Source organism: Rhopalosiphum padi, chromosome 2 (assembly GCF_020882245.1).
Source record: "Rhopalosiphum padi isolate XX-2018 chromosome 2, ASM2088224v1, whole genome shotgun sequence".
Lineage (NCBI taxonomy): Eukaryota > Metazoa > Arthropoda > Insecta > Hemiptera > Aphididae > Rhopalosiphum > Rhopalosiphum padi.
This window is the reverse complement of record NC_083598.1, coordinates 77,416,561-77,435,256: the sequence shown is the minus strand read 5'-3', so window position 1 is coordinate 77,435,256 and position 18,696 is coordinate 77,416,561. Positions and strand designations below refer to the sequence as shown.

Sequence of the window (18,696 nt, the reverse complement as noted above, 5' to 3'; positions counted from 1 at the left end):
GATATTAGAAACACAAACACATATCGTATATTTCATGCTATGATTCATACCTAAATAATATTATTATATTGTTATATATAGGTTTAACGTTTAATAATAATAACAACAATTTTACGGTATCTGCATGCATGTCAGTTTATCGTGGCAAAAACAAAACTAACTCGGTCATAATTATTACAGGTAACGATTAACCATTGACATATTATTATACAATAATGATATGATGTATTATTGTGTCTATACGATGTTTACACGTATGGACGTTATCAAGATTGTCGTTGATCCCGTTTCGCATAATATGTAGTGATATTTTTTTTTCTGCTGGATAAACAAGAACAACAACACAGCGCAAAGAAAACGAAAACAACTTAATAATAATATTGTGTACATTCTATTCTTGATTGGAAAGGATGCCAAAACGTGTCAGAAACCGCGAATGTCCGTAATAACGGTTTTGACCAATTCCAGATAACATATTAGTATAAATTTATTTATTTTCTTATTTAAATATTTCAATGGAGTGGACCCAATTGAAAATAAGTTAAAGTTAAGTAGATAAATTAAAATTCAGCAAATTAATTTTTTTTTTATATGTAGGTATAATAATGAAAAAAAATTGTTAATAATACATTGAAATAAAGTAATAATAGTAAAAATTATGTATAATAATAAATCAAATGAGGAATGATGGGTCTTCGTTGATCACCTCCTTCATTCAGTATAAATAAGAGTAGTTTTTTAGATAACGTGTATTGTATTTAGTTAACATGTCCTACTGCAGTAGTAAATAGAAAAGGAATAGTAATAGCGAAAGTTTTGAAAAGGGTTATAGAAATGTATATTAATTACCATTTACTAATAATACTGAAGCATTAATCTCGGAATTAATATAATTAATCATTTTAGACAAAAATACAAGATTTTATTATTATAGCTCTCAATTTTAAGAGAACACAAATAGCAGGAGAATAATAATTATGTGATGCCATGATGAGTATTCAATTTGAAAAAAAGAAAAGCTTGCCAAGTCAAAGATCGGCATGTAAACTTTCTTAATTTTCAATTTTTAGAAATTTATTTATTTTATGCAATATATGTATATTATGCATTTTATTTTCATTTTTATTTAGTGAGATAGATCTCCAAAACCGGAGAGCGGATTTTGTTGTTTGGGGTCTTGTTAGATTCACATTGGCTAGGAAAAGTGCAGTGAAGATTTTCAGAACTTTATCTTTTATTGTTAATTCACTATATAGAGCTTCAAAAAATATTAAAACACATTTTATTGGTCTTTTTTATGTTTTTCAGCTTTATAGGTTTGTAGTGTGTTAACGGTTGAAGATAAAGTTCTGAAAATCTTTTCGGTAATCTATTACGCTAAATGAAAATCTAGCAAAAAATAACTATATTTTAACCGTAAAAAATTAAATAATTTTTTTTAGAAATTTTTAATCTCACATTTTGTATCTACTTGCTTGATAATTCCTTTTGAATGAGCTGTCAACCAACTTTTTAATTATAATAGTTTTGGAGAAAAGTTAAAAAATATCAATTTTGGGACTGTTTACGCCGACGTTTTTGTGGATTCAAATCGTTATACCACTTGGGTGTGATATTGGATCTCTCTCATTAATATTTTATGTTAAAGCTAGCTTAATTATCCACCTACTCGTTATAACTGAGTTACATTTTTATAATTTTCCTATTAAACGCAAATTCTTAAAGTTTTATAAATTCAGACTTTTTTCCTTTCAATTACCATACTTTACTTGATTAAAAATCAAGAAAGTAAAAGTAGAGAACTTGAAGAATTTCTACTTGTCACATAATAAGCCGATTTCTAGCTATCAGTATTAGTGATAGCTTCCAAGGCTATTGCTATACTATAATTCAAAATTGAATAAACAATTTAATAGTAAAGATATCATTGTAGGCTTTATAAAGCCCGTGAATTCAAGTGCTTTGCATGCAGGACATATTTTCAATGTTTGAAAGGAAACACAATTTTTATCAAAAATGAAACTTACATCAACCATTTTAAGGGTATAATAGAAATAACAATGCTATAAATAGTTTTATTTAGAGCCATAAAGGGCTGTGAATTCGTATCGAATTTAGTATTATTTTTCCCACTTACTGAAGTACAATCAAATTCCCAACTAAACAAATAAAATGTTTATTTTTCCTTTGCCGAGCTTTCTTGTATTTATCAAATTTGTTACTCGATTGTTTTAATGAATTCAATTGACGGTGATCGTTTATTGTACCACTTAATACCAATATTGTAGAAAAACTGAACGAGCACGTACAGCATATAATATAAATAATATTATAATTTGTGGTCATTAGATATTTAATAGGTTATAGATAATCATATTATGGTTAAATGATAGTATAAAACATAACTGCATCGAATGCTATTAGTCTTTGAAGTCGTTCTTATAGTGTGCTATATATATGTATAGTATGTTTTAAAGGTATACCAATTCAAATTCACCATTCATGGCCATAATATAGTAAATCATTAGAAATAATTGAATTGGGAGACTACAGTATTATAAATTATATAATAATATCGTGTTATATCGACGTGTCACTTGTCGCGTACGTATGCTGTATAAAAATTTAAATACAACTATATACAACTATTGATATTGAAAACGACAAAAAAAAAACTGTATAAGCAAGGTTTACTAGCGCCTATATGTGCGAGGTAATCACGTTTGTCACTGCCGTTATCTGTTTATGGTTTCGAAATGGATTGTATGGAAAATATAAAAAAAGTCGGAAATAATACAAACACCTCGATTGTATACGAGAATATATAATATAATATATATAGTGCACAAAGAATAATAATAATAATAATGATGTTCACAAAATAGCCGACGAATGGATACGAATTATAAGTTTACGCAATAATATAGTACTTATATGTCAAGAAGTCATCACGGAACCCGTAAAGTTGTGACGTGGGCGTACACCGGAATGAGAATCGATAGATATATTATATGTCTCACAAATATATTGTGAATAACCACAAGATACATATGTGTTAGAAATTCCAAAACCGGAAACACACTTAATATGTATATTTTTAATAAACGAATCAATAAATAATACTGTTCACGAAATACAAGTTTAATGAGTCGTAAACGGACAATAAACCAACTTGTGGTTTCTATAGCCTACAGACTGTAGACATCCAAACTTTACGATGTAACACACCATCATTGTTGTCGAATCCACACTGCAGATATTGCAATATTATTATACAACTACGGTGCATTTTTATGCAAATTTATAGTTTTTGCTTTTTTATCAAAACTATATATTATAAAATATACTTAAACACTTATTTGAAATCACATGATCACAAAAATAGGACATTATTATATTATCCCAACGGCCAACGATCGATTTGATCCATTTACGTTAATTTACACAAGCATTCTTTAAAGCCTTCAGTTTTTACTTCTATTGGATCATCACTTTTAAATTAAAAAGATGTTGATGAATCGTTCAATAATTAATTTTTGTGTACTGTCGACTAATCGGTCAGATTGCAAATCGTGTTTGATAATATATGATGTAAACTAGATGTTTTTACGTTACTGGCAGGCGCTGGGCGGACAGATTTGTAGCGGGTGGACGACAACGATCCAGCACGAAACGGACACGTGATATTAATATTATTATTGAGTACGCGATTCCTCGATACCCACGACGGCACGACCTATGTTAATAGGTTGTCCCCGCGGGCGTCACATATCGACGGCTGCGGTTGTTTTTCTCTGTCGACCTTGGTGGGGCCGCGCACGTTGAGACTGTTAATAGACAGATGCTGATATTTCGACCGGTTTTATGGACACTCGCTACAAGATGCCTCCACTCTATAACTCTATATACTTCTTATTATAGGTTTATATACAGAGTGATTCACCACAAACATGCTCAACCTAATATTTTCCTAAATTATAAGTTTATCCAAATAGTTTTTCGATTTTTAATTACGCTCATAAATACCATGTTTTTAGACATACCCATATATTTTGTTTTAAATTAGAACCTATATTTTTACTGTAAATTGTTACATTCTGTTAAATATTAATAACGTATAAATTTATCTATACAATTATATTATTGTTTAGAACCGTAGGTATATACACTATGTAGATATCATATTTAACCAAAATTATTCGTAAGAATACCTATTTGTAAACATTAAGATATGCATTTATTCTAATCTAAGTATTACATCTATAATATACCTACATCATACTTTATTTCATCTTATTATATATTGAATTATTTTAACAGCAATTTGTTTGTTAACGATAAATGTTTCATTTTTAATTGTCAATTAATTGTATGTAGTTATGAATTATTGATCTTTCAAATATCTCTTTTTAAGAAAAAAATGTGTGTGGTGTTGAATGGTCTAGCTAAAATGAGCGGTTATAAATGGTAAGTGTGGGGTTTTAAACGGCACGTCCTGTAAAAAGTTAAAGTAAAAAAGATTTTGTTATCGTTACAGAACACCTTTTAAATGGTATACAAAATAATAGTTTAAAAAAATCTATATCTACTTAACTACTTAAATGGTATCTATAAAATTATTTAAAAATTGCAAGTTGCAATTTGAATAAATGTATTGTTAAATGATTAAAAAGAAGGGAGGCATATTTGATGTATATCACTCTGTATAATATATTCAACTATACTCTGAGTATGTGCTTGTGATCTATATATTATATTATAATATAAATATATAATCTACTACTACAGCCGCCGGGCTTTTTGCGACTTTGACATAGACGGCGAAAAAAAAATTTAAAAAGAAAAAAATATAATAATAAAATAACCCGAAGTTCCCTAGGGGCCTATGCGTCGCTGACCAGTTCGTTGACACTCTATAATATTATTATAGGCACCTAATGTATATGCTATATTCAGCAGGCCATACAGATAAACGATTTATTGCGTATTAAGAAACGTTGTGAAATCAAAATAAAAATAACAAATAGACGATTCACTATCCCTCGCAGATTTCGCGTTTTGTATTTTACTGTATTCGTGTTAATATATATATATATGATTAGAGGAGACTGGTAATATTCTTGATAAACTCGGCCCTATTTAAGTACCAACATTGATATGTTGATATTGGTTTTGGTATTGATTATTTAAATATCTTATGTCTTATGAAAATCATAACAATCACGGTTAGTTATTTACTTCCATCTCATACGATATGTATTATATTATTAAATTATATAATAGTAAACATTTATACATACAAAGATAGAATTCTATAATATATTATTATTATTTTATATTATTTTCTTATGTACTAGGTATATATTTACATAATACATAATTTCAATGAGTTGTTTGTGAGAATTAAAATATTTAAAAAGTTTCAAAATTCAAATAATTGTTGGTATTTTTCATTTCTAAAATTGTATGAATTTAATATCACTGCGGTGGCAACGTGCCACCATTTTTTAATATACTGTAAATAGTAAATGTATATAATTACGTACGTTATTATTGACCTGCTCCTATCTACCTATAAATAATCGTTTTCGTGACGTCAAACGTAAATGCAGGGCATCAGGAATGGGAAAACTCGTCTTTATATTATACAGTTTCGCCGGTTATGGTTTTGTAATGTAGATAGATGTATCACACGTTTCCCATAAAAGACATTCACAAACTTATAATAGTTTGTCGAAAGTATGTACTCACATTATTTATGCATATATACTGTAAGTACACCGACTACACCGTCATCCAATTACGAAAAACCCATGATTCTTATGATTTTTTCCTCCTATTTCAGTCTTTCAAAACAACTTCATCAACGAATTCCGTAGCAGGTAAGGTATTTTATACGCACCTATAACACAGTACGTTATAATTTATCCATAACTATAGTCTATAGTCTATAATACACTTTCTAGATATAATATTGTATGTATACAACTCGATACATAATCGAGTATATATAAACACGTATATGTTATCATTATCTGCTTACGCTAGAAAGCTGACGCCGCCGACGACAATACTATAGTGTCGTACGACGAAAAAACTGTATGTAATTACACATTTATGCATGTATATACCTTCTATATACCATGTATATACCTTCTTATAACCTAGTCGATTTCACGTGTGATGTTAATGTTAATTCCCGCTCTGCAAATTTACTTCGCTATCGATTGCAGGTTTGAACGAAAATGTGAAATAATAACAATTAAAACGATCTATTTGATTAATTTAAAAATAAATATGTGTAAGTCATTACAATAATTGTAGAGCTTATAATAATAAAATAATATTAATAATATATACTAGCAGTATACTGGTACATGATGGTAGGTAAAACTGTACAAGGTACACGTAGGTATACATTAAAAATAAATACGTTTTATTATAATATATATATTTTATGCTTAATTATAAATATTACATTTTTTTCACATCTCCTTATATAATATATAACTATATATTATATTACATTTCAAAAAGTTATTTTTATTGTTTATAAACAGTACAAGAATGTATTATTATCGTAGAGGACTCTTACACAGTAGACTACATATTTAAATAATAATTATATTATTATAATAGCTATGTGTCACATTGATGTGGAAACTGTAACAGTAACAGTCTTTATTTAATACTGCCACGGGAAACAATTATTATTGATTGTTATTTATTATATTTACATAAATGTTTAAATGGTATTGTTATAAAATAAAATGAAAAGTGTCATTATTCTCTTGGCTAAAATTTTGGAAGACTATGCTCCTAGGCCACACAATTATGTATGTATAATATATTTATAGTGTTATTTAACACGTTGGTTTTTGTATACAAATTTTACTTAAACGTTTGGTGACTTAATTTAAAATAGTTCAACGTTCAACGGGTGTTGGACGTCGGTAGCTTTTTCTTACGTTTAAAAAAAAAAAATACTGAGTCATGGTATATACTAATTTATTAATTTTCTAATAAAAGCGTTACTTATAATATAATATTATTTTCTTTAGGATTATTTATTTTTGGATTAAAACATTACCTAATCTAAATATCTAACGTAAGATTGATAAAATAAAAATAATTCCTATAATTATTAAACTCGCTCATTTGTTAAAAAACTGTTGTACCTATTGTCGAATTGGGATTCGAGAAGTAGTTGTGAAACTGGTTATAGGAATTTCATTGGAATGGGTGTTACTGTCTATGAATAACCAAGAGTATGGTACCATCTGTAATAGGCTGGTTTTAGACGGTAGGCAGTCTGCAGCAGATAATATATGCATTATCCCAACTTGCCTCAGACGCCATCATATCTGAATTACACACATTATATAATTATATTTATTATAGCAAAGCGTATACCATGTCTAACTATAGAACCAATGTAAACAAAAAGCTTATAATTTTTTTCTTTAGAAATTGCATTCACTACGATACATATTGTAATTTTTCAATCCTTACATCGTGTTATTGTGTAAGCATATATTTTAACAATAAATTGTTATATCACTTTTATTTTCTTATAGATGATTAATGAACATGTTAATATGTTACAAGAATAAGATTTCTCAAATACACATTTGGAGCTAGTGAAGATTGAAGATCTGATGAACTTAAAGATGATACAGCTAGTATTGAGCTCTTCAGTTGTGTAGGTTAGGTTACCTATCTAGACATCATCGTCATTCGCCAGCTCAAATATCACCAAAGTTTTTATTTGCTTTAGGTAAAATTAAATCCGATAGATTAACATTTTGATTGATAATTCATTTGCAATAGACTACAATGATGTTTTCTGGAATGATTTTTGAGGATCATCGAGAATTAGTAACAAAATATAACTTCCAATTCATAGCTGAAGACTATAACGAATTTAGTTAAGTTATAATAAATCAATAGATTTTTAAAAATAAAACCGTTTACCATGTACATGTTTAATACTAAATCTTTTCGTTTAAGTACACCAATCAACAAGTTTAAGAATCTAATAATCTCTTTCCTTAATTTCCCAATAAAATGAGCAATGTTTATCGTGGTGTCCTCCAACCGTAATGATTTAATAATACATTAAATTTTACTCCTCACAACGGTGGTCATTAGGTAGAACAGTTAACAAAGTCAACGATCATTTGACTTTCATCACACTTGAATGTTATAAAAATGTTTGATGTGTTCAAATTTTCTTTTTTCTCCCTGTATTGCTGGTCTTATAATATACACTATTTAATATTTTCTGTATCATTCAAGACACTATTCATAATTCGATGAAAGGTATGTAGTATATACTTTGTCAGTTTTTCTGTTTTATATATTGTATGTGTCTAAATATCTTTTATTTGTGTGTATAAATATTTCTACAAGCTAAAGCAGTTAATTTATGAAGATAAAATTTAAAACAGTAGAGTGAGACGTCAAAATTTACTTAATATCGTAAGTTTCTATAACTTATGTTATTAAAAGACATTAGAAAGGTTACGATAAAACAATATCAATATTGTCCATTTTAATATATAGACTGTATACTATATACGTATAATATTGAATGTATAATACATATACTGTATAATTCGGTTTGTTTTCATATAATTTATTATAAATATATATATTTTATTACCTTGGTTGTTTATCTAATATTTTTGTACCGATTATTACAGTAATTTTATATGATTATTAAGATTATTTAAACTGTAATCAATATTTTTTCTATAATTAATAATATTTTATCCTTGTTATAATTTAATTTATACCTCAAGGATTTCGAATAATATAATTTTGAACTCCTATCTATTAACTTTTTTGATTTTTAAAATTTCATTAAAATTAAAGTTATTTTTTTTTCAAATGATCTGAAAGTAATTATAGTGACTTAAAACCGAATTAAATTATATTAATATAATAAAATATAATATATATATTGCTGTACCTATCTATACTTATTATCAATTAATCATGTTATAAGATTATATTATAATAATTATGTTTGTATTAGTAAATTATCAATTTATTTTTGAATATATACTTTCACTAATATTTAATGTATTAATTAAAAAAATAATAATATTGTATTATTAGTTTTTATAATTTGGTTTTGCACTAGATACATGTTATTAGTTTTATTTTTATTTTATAAATATCGAAAAATGTAATAATATTCAATTATTTAATACTATTGATATTTTAATTTCCAGGTGGTAATTCAATTTTCTAATACAATACCTAAATGCACTTTTATTTCTTGTTCATCGACGTTACATACAGTTAATAACCAGACAACCTTTGATAATTTTGTGATGTTTATTGTTTTACAGGTTTCAAAATAAAAATACCAGACTAACAAATATGTAGAGTTATGAGTTTTAACTTTAAATAATATATTTATTATATTGTTTTTTTATAGAATGCAAATAACAACAGATGAGGTAAATTGAAAGTAATTTAAAAAAATTAAAAAATGTTTTAGAAATTCAACTGTTATATACATTTATATAAAAATTATTGATAAAATATAAATTGATACAATAAGTTGTGAATCGTAAAAAGCTAGAAATTGAAATCTGAAAATAAGATTTTACACCCAGTATAAGGTACACAATAAATTTACAAGTTCATATTCAAATATCCACTACAATATAATTGTAGTGAAATGGAAATTCTCATAAAATATTATGATTTTCGAGGTATATTTGTAATGATGTATAATACTTTAGATTTACTTCTGATGCATGTTTTTCTCCAAAATGATTGGCATTTACAAAATATAACAACAGTACCTACAATTGTTTCCAAAAAAATGTAACATTTTGATTATTTAAACAATATATTTTTTATATATACTATTTTACAGTTATTATTGACAAAATACAATGGTTAAATAACAATAACTCGATAGCTTTATATTAACAATATTGGAGTTTTTGATAAGGGAACACTAGAAATGCTTTATGCAATTATGTCTACACAGTGCCAAACTAATAATTAAATGTAGTTTTGTTAACCGTAAAATAACACAACCGGTATGTAGATGTATTACAAATAGTATTGGTACGAGTTATATATCTAATTAAACATGTAAAACAACATCATTAAATTATCGCAAAAGAAATAACTATTTTTTTTTCGATTCAAAATTAGGTATGTTTACGACTACGGCGGACTACCTCGCAAAACATGTCGATTATTGAAGTGAGTATAAGTGTTATATCAAAGACTCAATTGTTTTCTTTTTAAAAGTTAATCAACCTCGTTTTAATATTATAGAAATAAGCATGAGTTTTGAATAATTAAATTTTTTTTATTGTGATGTACATCTTCATATACCTAATATATTATTATTAATGGTTATAACTTTTGTATCAACGGAAAATAAAATTATTTTTTATATAATATATAGATATACAAGAAAATTATTAATGATATTATGTTCAGTCAGTTGTTTCATTCAATAAATATAATTATCTACCTACAAGTAAATCAAGAGTATTAGTTAATTAAATTATGAAAAAAATGTGGTTCGTTGGTTCACTATGTTATCTTATATTTATTATTGTGATGTGATACGACTGATACGAGTTTAATGTTTACATAAATATCAAACTTATATTTTATAGTTTTATAATATGTATTTCTTACATTTTCGAATAAAGAGTTTTTATGATAAACTTACAGTCTTTTAAATAGAAAAAAAAACAAAACAATTATTAAATTACAGCAATAACAAAAATTTGAGGACATCGAAAATATTGGTATGTAATTTATTTCAAAATTTGATTTAAAATTAATTTGACTACAATCCTTCGAAAGTAGGTAACCTTGACATAATCACGTGGGCCGTGGACAAATAGATAATAGAAAATCGTTGAATACAATAAATATATATGCATGAATTATAAAAAATAAAGTCACATTTGTTTATATTCCGATTCAACGTACGCGTTATGGAAGATATAATATTATACTCGTATTATATTTAATTATTTAGTAATATAACTAACTTTTTGAGGTGATTACCAACAATGAAAAATTATATTTTATATTACCACACATAGACATAGGATGGATTCTTTAAATTATCTATTCTACACATAAGTATTAAATTATGAAGCTTATACATTTTATCACGTTATGCACATTTATTTAAATATGTTTAATAAGTATAAAAGTATTACACATATATATTACAAAAAATAGCCCAAACGACGAAATACTTATATTGTGAATATCAATATCTTTCATGTAGGTACCTAATGCTAATTTTAAATTTAATAATATTTCAAAAGTGTTTACGCATGCCAATCAGATATTCATAACATAATAAGATATAAATTCGATTTTGAATAATATAATTTTGCCAGTGCTGAGTAAATTATCATAAACTGATGTAAGAAATAAACGTTACGCAATTTTGTAACCGTTTCTTTTTTTGTATAACTAATGAGCCTTATAATAGAGAATATAACAAAAATAATATTCTATAATTTAATAGAGAAGAAAGTTTAATAATTCTGTTTATCAACACTACACGTACCTACATTAATTAAATATTTTTTTTTCATAACATATAAAAACGTTGATTAATTTTCAAAAGGAATTTTTAATAGCAATTTAATTAGTACTTATATATACTTATATATTTTAAGAAGAACTAGCAAAATCTAAAATTTATAATTTTGTTTTGTTATTAATTTTAAGGATCATTAGAAATTCATTACTATTTAAATTATTGTATAATATTATACAATAATTAAATAGTAATAACAAATATAATAATAGTATAATATAATTGTTAGTTATTAAAAAATATAAATGTATTTTAATCTTATACATTTTCTGTACTAATGATGACTATAATATGAGTCATTTTATTCCAAGAATTAAATTTTGAATCAGTTTTACCAACAGAGTTAAAGTTGTATTTTCATTGCCTATATATATATATTATAATTTATAAATTGTATGCTAATATATATACTTAGAACTGATACTGTAATATTGAAATCAATCAAGAACCTTTATTATTATAATATATTAACATATTTACCATTTACCACTAGCTAAATTTAATTTAAAACCTATTTATTGCATTTCATATTTTATTTTTTTTTAAGGGTAAGACCTTATTTAGTTTTTATACACTATAATAATATTATAGTTATATAGATACTAGATAGACAATTACAAAATTAATATTAATTTTTGGTTGTATAAATAAATGTGTATACAACTTTACACCAATAAAATTAAAATAATTATTAAAGGTGGTTAATCCCATTAAATAATTTTCTATCAATTAATAATTATTATAATCATGCGTTGTGTTAATGCTCAATAAGAATATATTATAATAAGAAATAAAGATATAATAATGTTATTACACAGGTAATATAGCGTACTCAGACAAATAATACCTACATGGCTACATTACCTGATACCCAATTTTCAAGAAATGTAAACTATTCATTTGTATAAGAAGATATTTTAATGTTGACTTGATGTTTTGTAATTTTTTGTAATTTTTATGTAAATTTTTTTGTATTTGTTTACAATAACATACCTATCTATACCTACTTATTCATTATTATATATATCAGCAACAGTCATTATCACTTATTAGTTTACCATGAATTTTCTTTACTATAAAAAGTCTATGCTGTATTGTGCTTAATATTAATGCTAATACAATTATAACTGATAAGAATTAAAAATTAATTGTGTATTGTTTTGTTGGTTAATTTTATACATCATTCATAGTAATTAAAAAAGCAACAACTTTGTTCGAAAAAGAATTTTAATTGCATTCCTGTCGTAAATACATATATATAAATACAAACAGTACCTAGGTATATGTAGCAGAGTAGGGCACTCTTACAGTTTCTCTGACCTCAGTGCATGTCGTTATGCCGATATTATATTACCTTATGCGTTTTTAATTTGAAATCAATGATAGCCATTAAACCAAGGTATTGATAAAATAACTTCTTAATGAAGCTTGATTTCTTAATTTATAATGTAATGTTTGTGCCGTTTATAAGAATTGATTGAGTTGTTTCGAGTATTAAAATTAATAAACAATTTTAATAAATTTAATATCATGATATTATATATATATGATGTTATATTATTTAAAATTTTAAAGTTATAATACTCAGAATATTACAGTACTGCGAAAAAATATCTACAAGTTATCAAATAATGCAGACAGACATTTTCTCGTAGTTTAATCATTTAATGTTTGATTTAGAAATAGTTGTACTTTATTGGAACGTATAAAACCTTTACCTCTGAAGTACATATTACATAATAGAGAATAATTTGTTTATATTCGAAAAAGCGTTTACATGATTTTATATGGATATACTAAAATATGTGTACGTAAATATAATATATTATATCTTTATTACCTATATTATTCATAATTAAGAGACGACCGATGAAGATGTAAATTCAATCGTAGCCCGTATATATATTACAAGCTCTGGTATACATACTATGTATAATATTTATGTTAAAAATAAGCTAGTCATTACAAAATACAGATAATACTTAAACAGAAGTTTTATGTAAAAATTTGAACTTAACTTAACCTATTGAATTAAATAAATCAAAGATTGACTCATAGCTTAATAGTCTGCTAAAGTGCTAAATACTTGTGAGTACTATTTATAAATCTGTACATGCTATAATCTGAGCTTTTATAAAATATAGATGATAAAACTTAATATATTTAATATCACTAGTGAGTGACACTAGTCGTCATTGACATTATATCATGATATTAAATATTTGAACATTTTATAAAAAATGTTATCATAAAAGAATATTGTGATAATTCACTATTATTTTCTTTGAATGTATTATAATTTATAATTAATAATATTATATCGCAAATTAATTAAAAGTTATACAATTTAAAAAAGTTAAGAATAGTCGCTAGTCGGTTATTGCCTCATTAAAACTCCGCCAGTCAAACATTTATTTTATTTTCTGTATCCGATACCAACTATTTTTCACGTACACGTAAAAAATTATTGTTTCACAGATATGCTATTGAACTTATTGTTTGGAAATAAATATTATTGTTGTCAATATTGATCATCTCGTATTCTAAACGTATAAGCCCGGTGACCGAATTATTCGAATTTATCCCGTGCCAGATACGTGCATAGTGCATACGTAGGCACTAGGCAGGTACCAAAGATTTACCAACGTGTCAATCGATGGAGTCTAAAATTCGAAAGATTGTCATAAGCAGTTGTTTGTTTGTGCTCTCGCCATAATATAATATGTTATTTATGGTATATTGTTGGCATACCCACGGCGTGACTATGAAATATTATACTGTACAAGCCGTATGTGGTGGCCAACATCAATTATGAAATTATTGTATTTATATTATTATAACCTATTGGTAAGTAAACCGCTTTAAAAAGAATCGTGATTTTCGTTTGATTTTAGTGAACGTATAGCCTGTTTAGGTAAAGAAAACATTATGAATACAGTTTTTATTTTACCGAGTCGTTAATAAATACTAGTTTTGGAAATTTGAAGACACAAAAACCTGTCCAAGACTGGATAATATATCGAATATGCACCTAACATTACGTGACAAACGATTAGCATATATTAAATGCAATTTTAATATTTATCACTCGAATTGGTTAGTATATCATTAACATCTGATGTATCCAGTTGTTCGACTATTATACATTAGTACATTATAATGTATTTTAATTAAATTGCGCTGAGAAAGTAATAGTTATTTTGTTATGTGTATTATGTAGTATTTATAACTGTTCGTATTGAACATCATAATAATTCATAATAAAGCACTGGAATACAATTAATCGATGTATATTATATTCATATCAATACTGTCATATTATCATAGATATAATAATATTATGTTTATTAATTGGTAGTGAAAAACAGGAAAAATGACTACTTTATATTATGATGCAAACAATATGTACATAAAAGGCCATCGAACAATTAAAAAAATTAAATAAAAATAATATGCAGTTGCGTTAAACGTTAAAGGATTTAAAAAACGAATTATAACGACGATATAATTATATTATGACGTTTCCGAATTTCTTAGAAATTGTGTAATCATTTTCTTGACAGAATGTGTAGATATATATCTACTCCGATTTCAAAAATACAATTACAACACCAAAGTTATTTACATGTTTATATGATAAATTAAGCTTATTTAAAAATGTAAAATACATTTATCACATTTATTGTTGTAAATCAATTTATATTATACATAAAAAAAAGTATAAAAGAAATTATTTGTACCTAAAATAAAATATAGATTTTGTGATACTTTGTTTTTTTTTTTGAGATACATACTTTAAGTAGTAATGTTATTTTACCGATAGATAATATCTTAATTATTTTCTACAATTTAAAATGCCTAAATTATATTATTCATATTCTTGATTTTTTTTTCTGCACTAGTTTAACAATTTTACTACTGAAAATGCAATTTCTAATAACACAATAGCAATATAATTTACTAAAGTAATCATTTTTAAATTATTTCAAAAATTAGATTGGAACTTATTAAATTAATATTAATGTTAATATTTATTAATCTATATTTATATATATATATATCATATGAATTTCTAAGAAAAAGCTTTCTAACAAAGGGATATTTAAGGTTTATTTTCAAACAGCGAAAATGAAAATATTTGTTATCTTATAAATGCAAATGATAAATGATGCAATATATGACGTAACAGTTTATGATTACAAAATTATAGGTATTAATTAAAAGTAACTGATAATAAAACAATCTTATAATAAATCAACGGAAAACTAATAATAATTTGTCATGTTGGTAAAACATTGTTTTATTATACAAAGTAAATCTAACATACAAGAACTATTAGTATAAAGAATACAAGAATCCACTCAAAATAGCATCCATTGAACGCATGGCTATTGATTATTCTTGACGTGTTTAAAAAAATAAAAATGATGTGATTATTAAAATTTGAAATAAATATTTTAAGTTAATGAGTTCATTAATTGTGAAGTATTGGATGTAGCATGTATTCATATTGAATGAATACATACAACAGTGAGTGATCCAAAATCAAATCACATCAGTAATAATAAATAAAATATATATTATAAACTATTGGAATCAAATTATAAAAATTATGTATCATATACTTTCTAAAAATATTATAGTTTTTAATTGTTTATGGAATAATGCAATTTATTGATAAAAATTAATATTATTATAATATAATTTGCAACAACTTATTATTTTGTAATACAAATACATAGTACATTTTTTAGTGAACTAAACATTTTTATTAACACATGACAACCTACCCTATGTGTGTTCCAAAATGTTTTATTTTTATTTTTAAAGTGAAAGATGATTAAATTTCGTATTTTATCAAACCTATTCGTTTTTAAGTATAGTAAGTTTTTAAAAGTAATTAATTTTAATATCAATTTGTATTATTTTTTTATACTAAAAGGGCTAAAACGAATATTATTTTCTTCACAGTACAAAAAGAAACATATAGTATGATTAATAATTGATTTTTTTTATTCTCTCTTTCTTTTCAGCGATTTACATAACATGCAAATTTGGTAGATAACAATATAAACGAAACAAATGTGTCAATATCAAATATTATTATAAGTTGAAATAAAACTCGGCTATATAATACAATAATTATAACTATTTATAGGCATTCTATGAAAGTCATTATAAAGTATCATTCATTACAGTTTATAATATATCGAACAAAATGTTAAAACTTTTTTTAAAAGTGTGTATGGCCGTGTGGGATATTAAAAACTGTATTCACTGCTATCGTGACTACCAATGAAACTAAAAATCGACAAAAAAAAAACTAGAAATATTTGTAAAACTTGTTTTTGTGGAACCCATACCACGAATTCTTTATACCCGTCGAATTTCTATGTTTTTATTATTTTATTTTATTTTTTCCGTCATATTTCATTTGAGAGAAAATTATCTATCATGCAGCAGAACACGTAGTAGTTTATAAGCCTATTTTCGTTTTACAAATATTTAAATATTTTTTTCTATACCTATGCCTATTAAAAATTATATAAAAACATGTTTTTATTTTATGCCTGGTTGACGATATTAAATTAAAAAATCGACTTCCGACTCACCGTCCCGTCCTGAATATTTTTCTCTTCCATAAAATAAAACAAAATGAATAAATCTAAACATTTTTCAGCTTGTAAAATTCGTGAGCCACGATGGTTAAGCTTATAATATATTAAACTAAACGATAAAGACTATCAAAAATATAAAAATGAAAAAAAAACATTGTCACAGTAACCACTACAGCAATTTATTAATCGACGTACTTTTCATCTGCAGTATATGTCTATAGGTAAAATATGCCTATACAGCTTCTAATTATTACATAAATACACGATATGTTTGAAACAATAAAAACCATTTACAGTTATTTGAGTAGATACAAATAATAATCTTCATATTATCTTGGATGGTTTTTTATCGTAAATATGCTATCGTATACCTGAATGCGTATCGTATTACTTTCGTGGTTAAAAATAAAAACAGTCGTTATCAGTTAAATATTTTTGAAATATGTAAGGCACATTATATTGTGTACGTATATTTAGGTATAATGTTGCATTAGTCATTACATTGCATACAGTTTGACAACAATAATATACATTATTATACATTATACAGAACGTGTCTTCAAACAGTGTTTGTTCTGTCAATAAAATTGTTTTATGATTAATGATTTTAAATAATCGAGTAAACTATAAACATGTTTGATCTGCTTATACCTTTTTTTTAATCATACAATTTATAATCCTACATTGCATGTTGGTACAATAAGTACAAGGTTTAAATGAATAATAAAAGTACTTGCATATTTGTTGAAAAACCACCTAGCGTCAACTTTGGGTGGTTAAATTATTTTAATTTTATATTTTATTTATACGTATTAGGTGTTAACTAATAAAATCTCTGACCACAAACACTTCAGACCTTCTTGAAAGACTTCCAAGGAATGAGTGACTTGCTAATTGGTGCATACTGCAGTATGTAAGAAATCGTTTGAGACATTATAGTAGGGAGCGTAAAATGGATTATCTTACATTTTTGATTAGAAGATTTAAATATTTTTAATATTTAATATTGTAGCCACACCCTTTAGGTCCAGATAAGTTTGAGGAGTAAGTTATACATGAATATTTTTGAATTTAAGTTGAGTTTGGGTTGCTTTTCTAGAATAGTAGTTTGTGACTTAGAAGAGCGAATCGCATAGGTTAAAACTGCTTATGTGTATGTGTTACCTAGATTAGTCTTACATCAAATTGTAGGTCTGAGTATTTAAAAGTGTCTGAATGAGGTATAAGTTTATTGTTAAAGTGGACTGGTGAGTGGTGGAAGTTATTGTTGTATATAGTCGTGAAAATTGTGTGAATTTATTATTTTTTTCGATTTTAGCACACCTACGACTGTATACAATGAAGGCATTAGATTAAGAAGGATTTAAATAGATATTAATACTATCAGAGGGTCTACGTGATTGCAGAACACTATTTTGTCATCTGCATACTCAGCAGCTAGTTACTTGATATACTATGTATAAATTGTAA

General features: G+C 25.4%; 1 long non-coding RNA gene across 1 annotated transcript; it reads left to right on the top strand.

The window, feature by feature from the left end:
- The first annotated feature begins 5,655 nt into the window (after positions 1-5,655).
- LOC132921667 (uncharacterized) lies at positions 5,656-8,682 on the top strand. Its single transcript, XR_009660923.1, has 3 exons — positions 5,656-5,771; positions 5,846-5,882; positions 7,578-8,682. It is a non-coding gene; the product is annotated as an uncharacterized LOC132921667 (long non-coding RNA).
- The last annotated feature ends 10,014 nt before the right edge of the window (positions 8,683-18,696 follow it).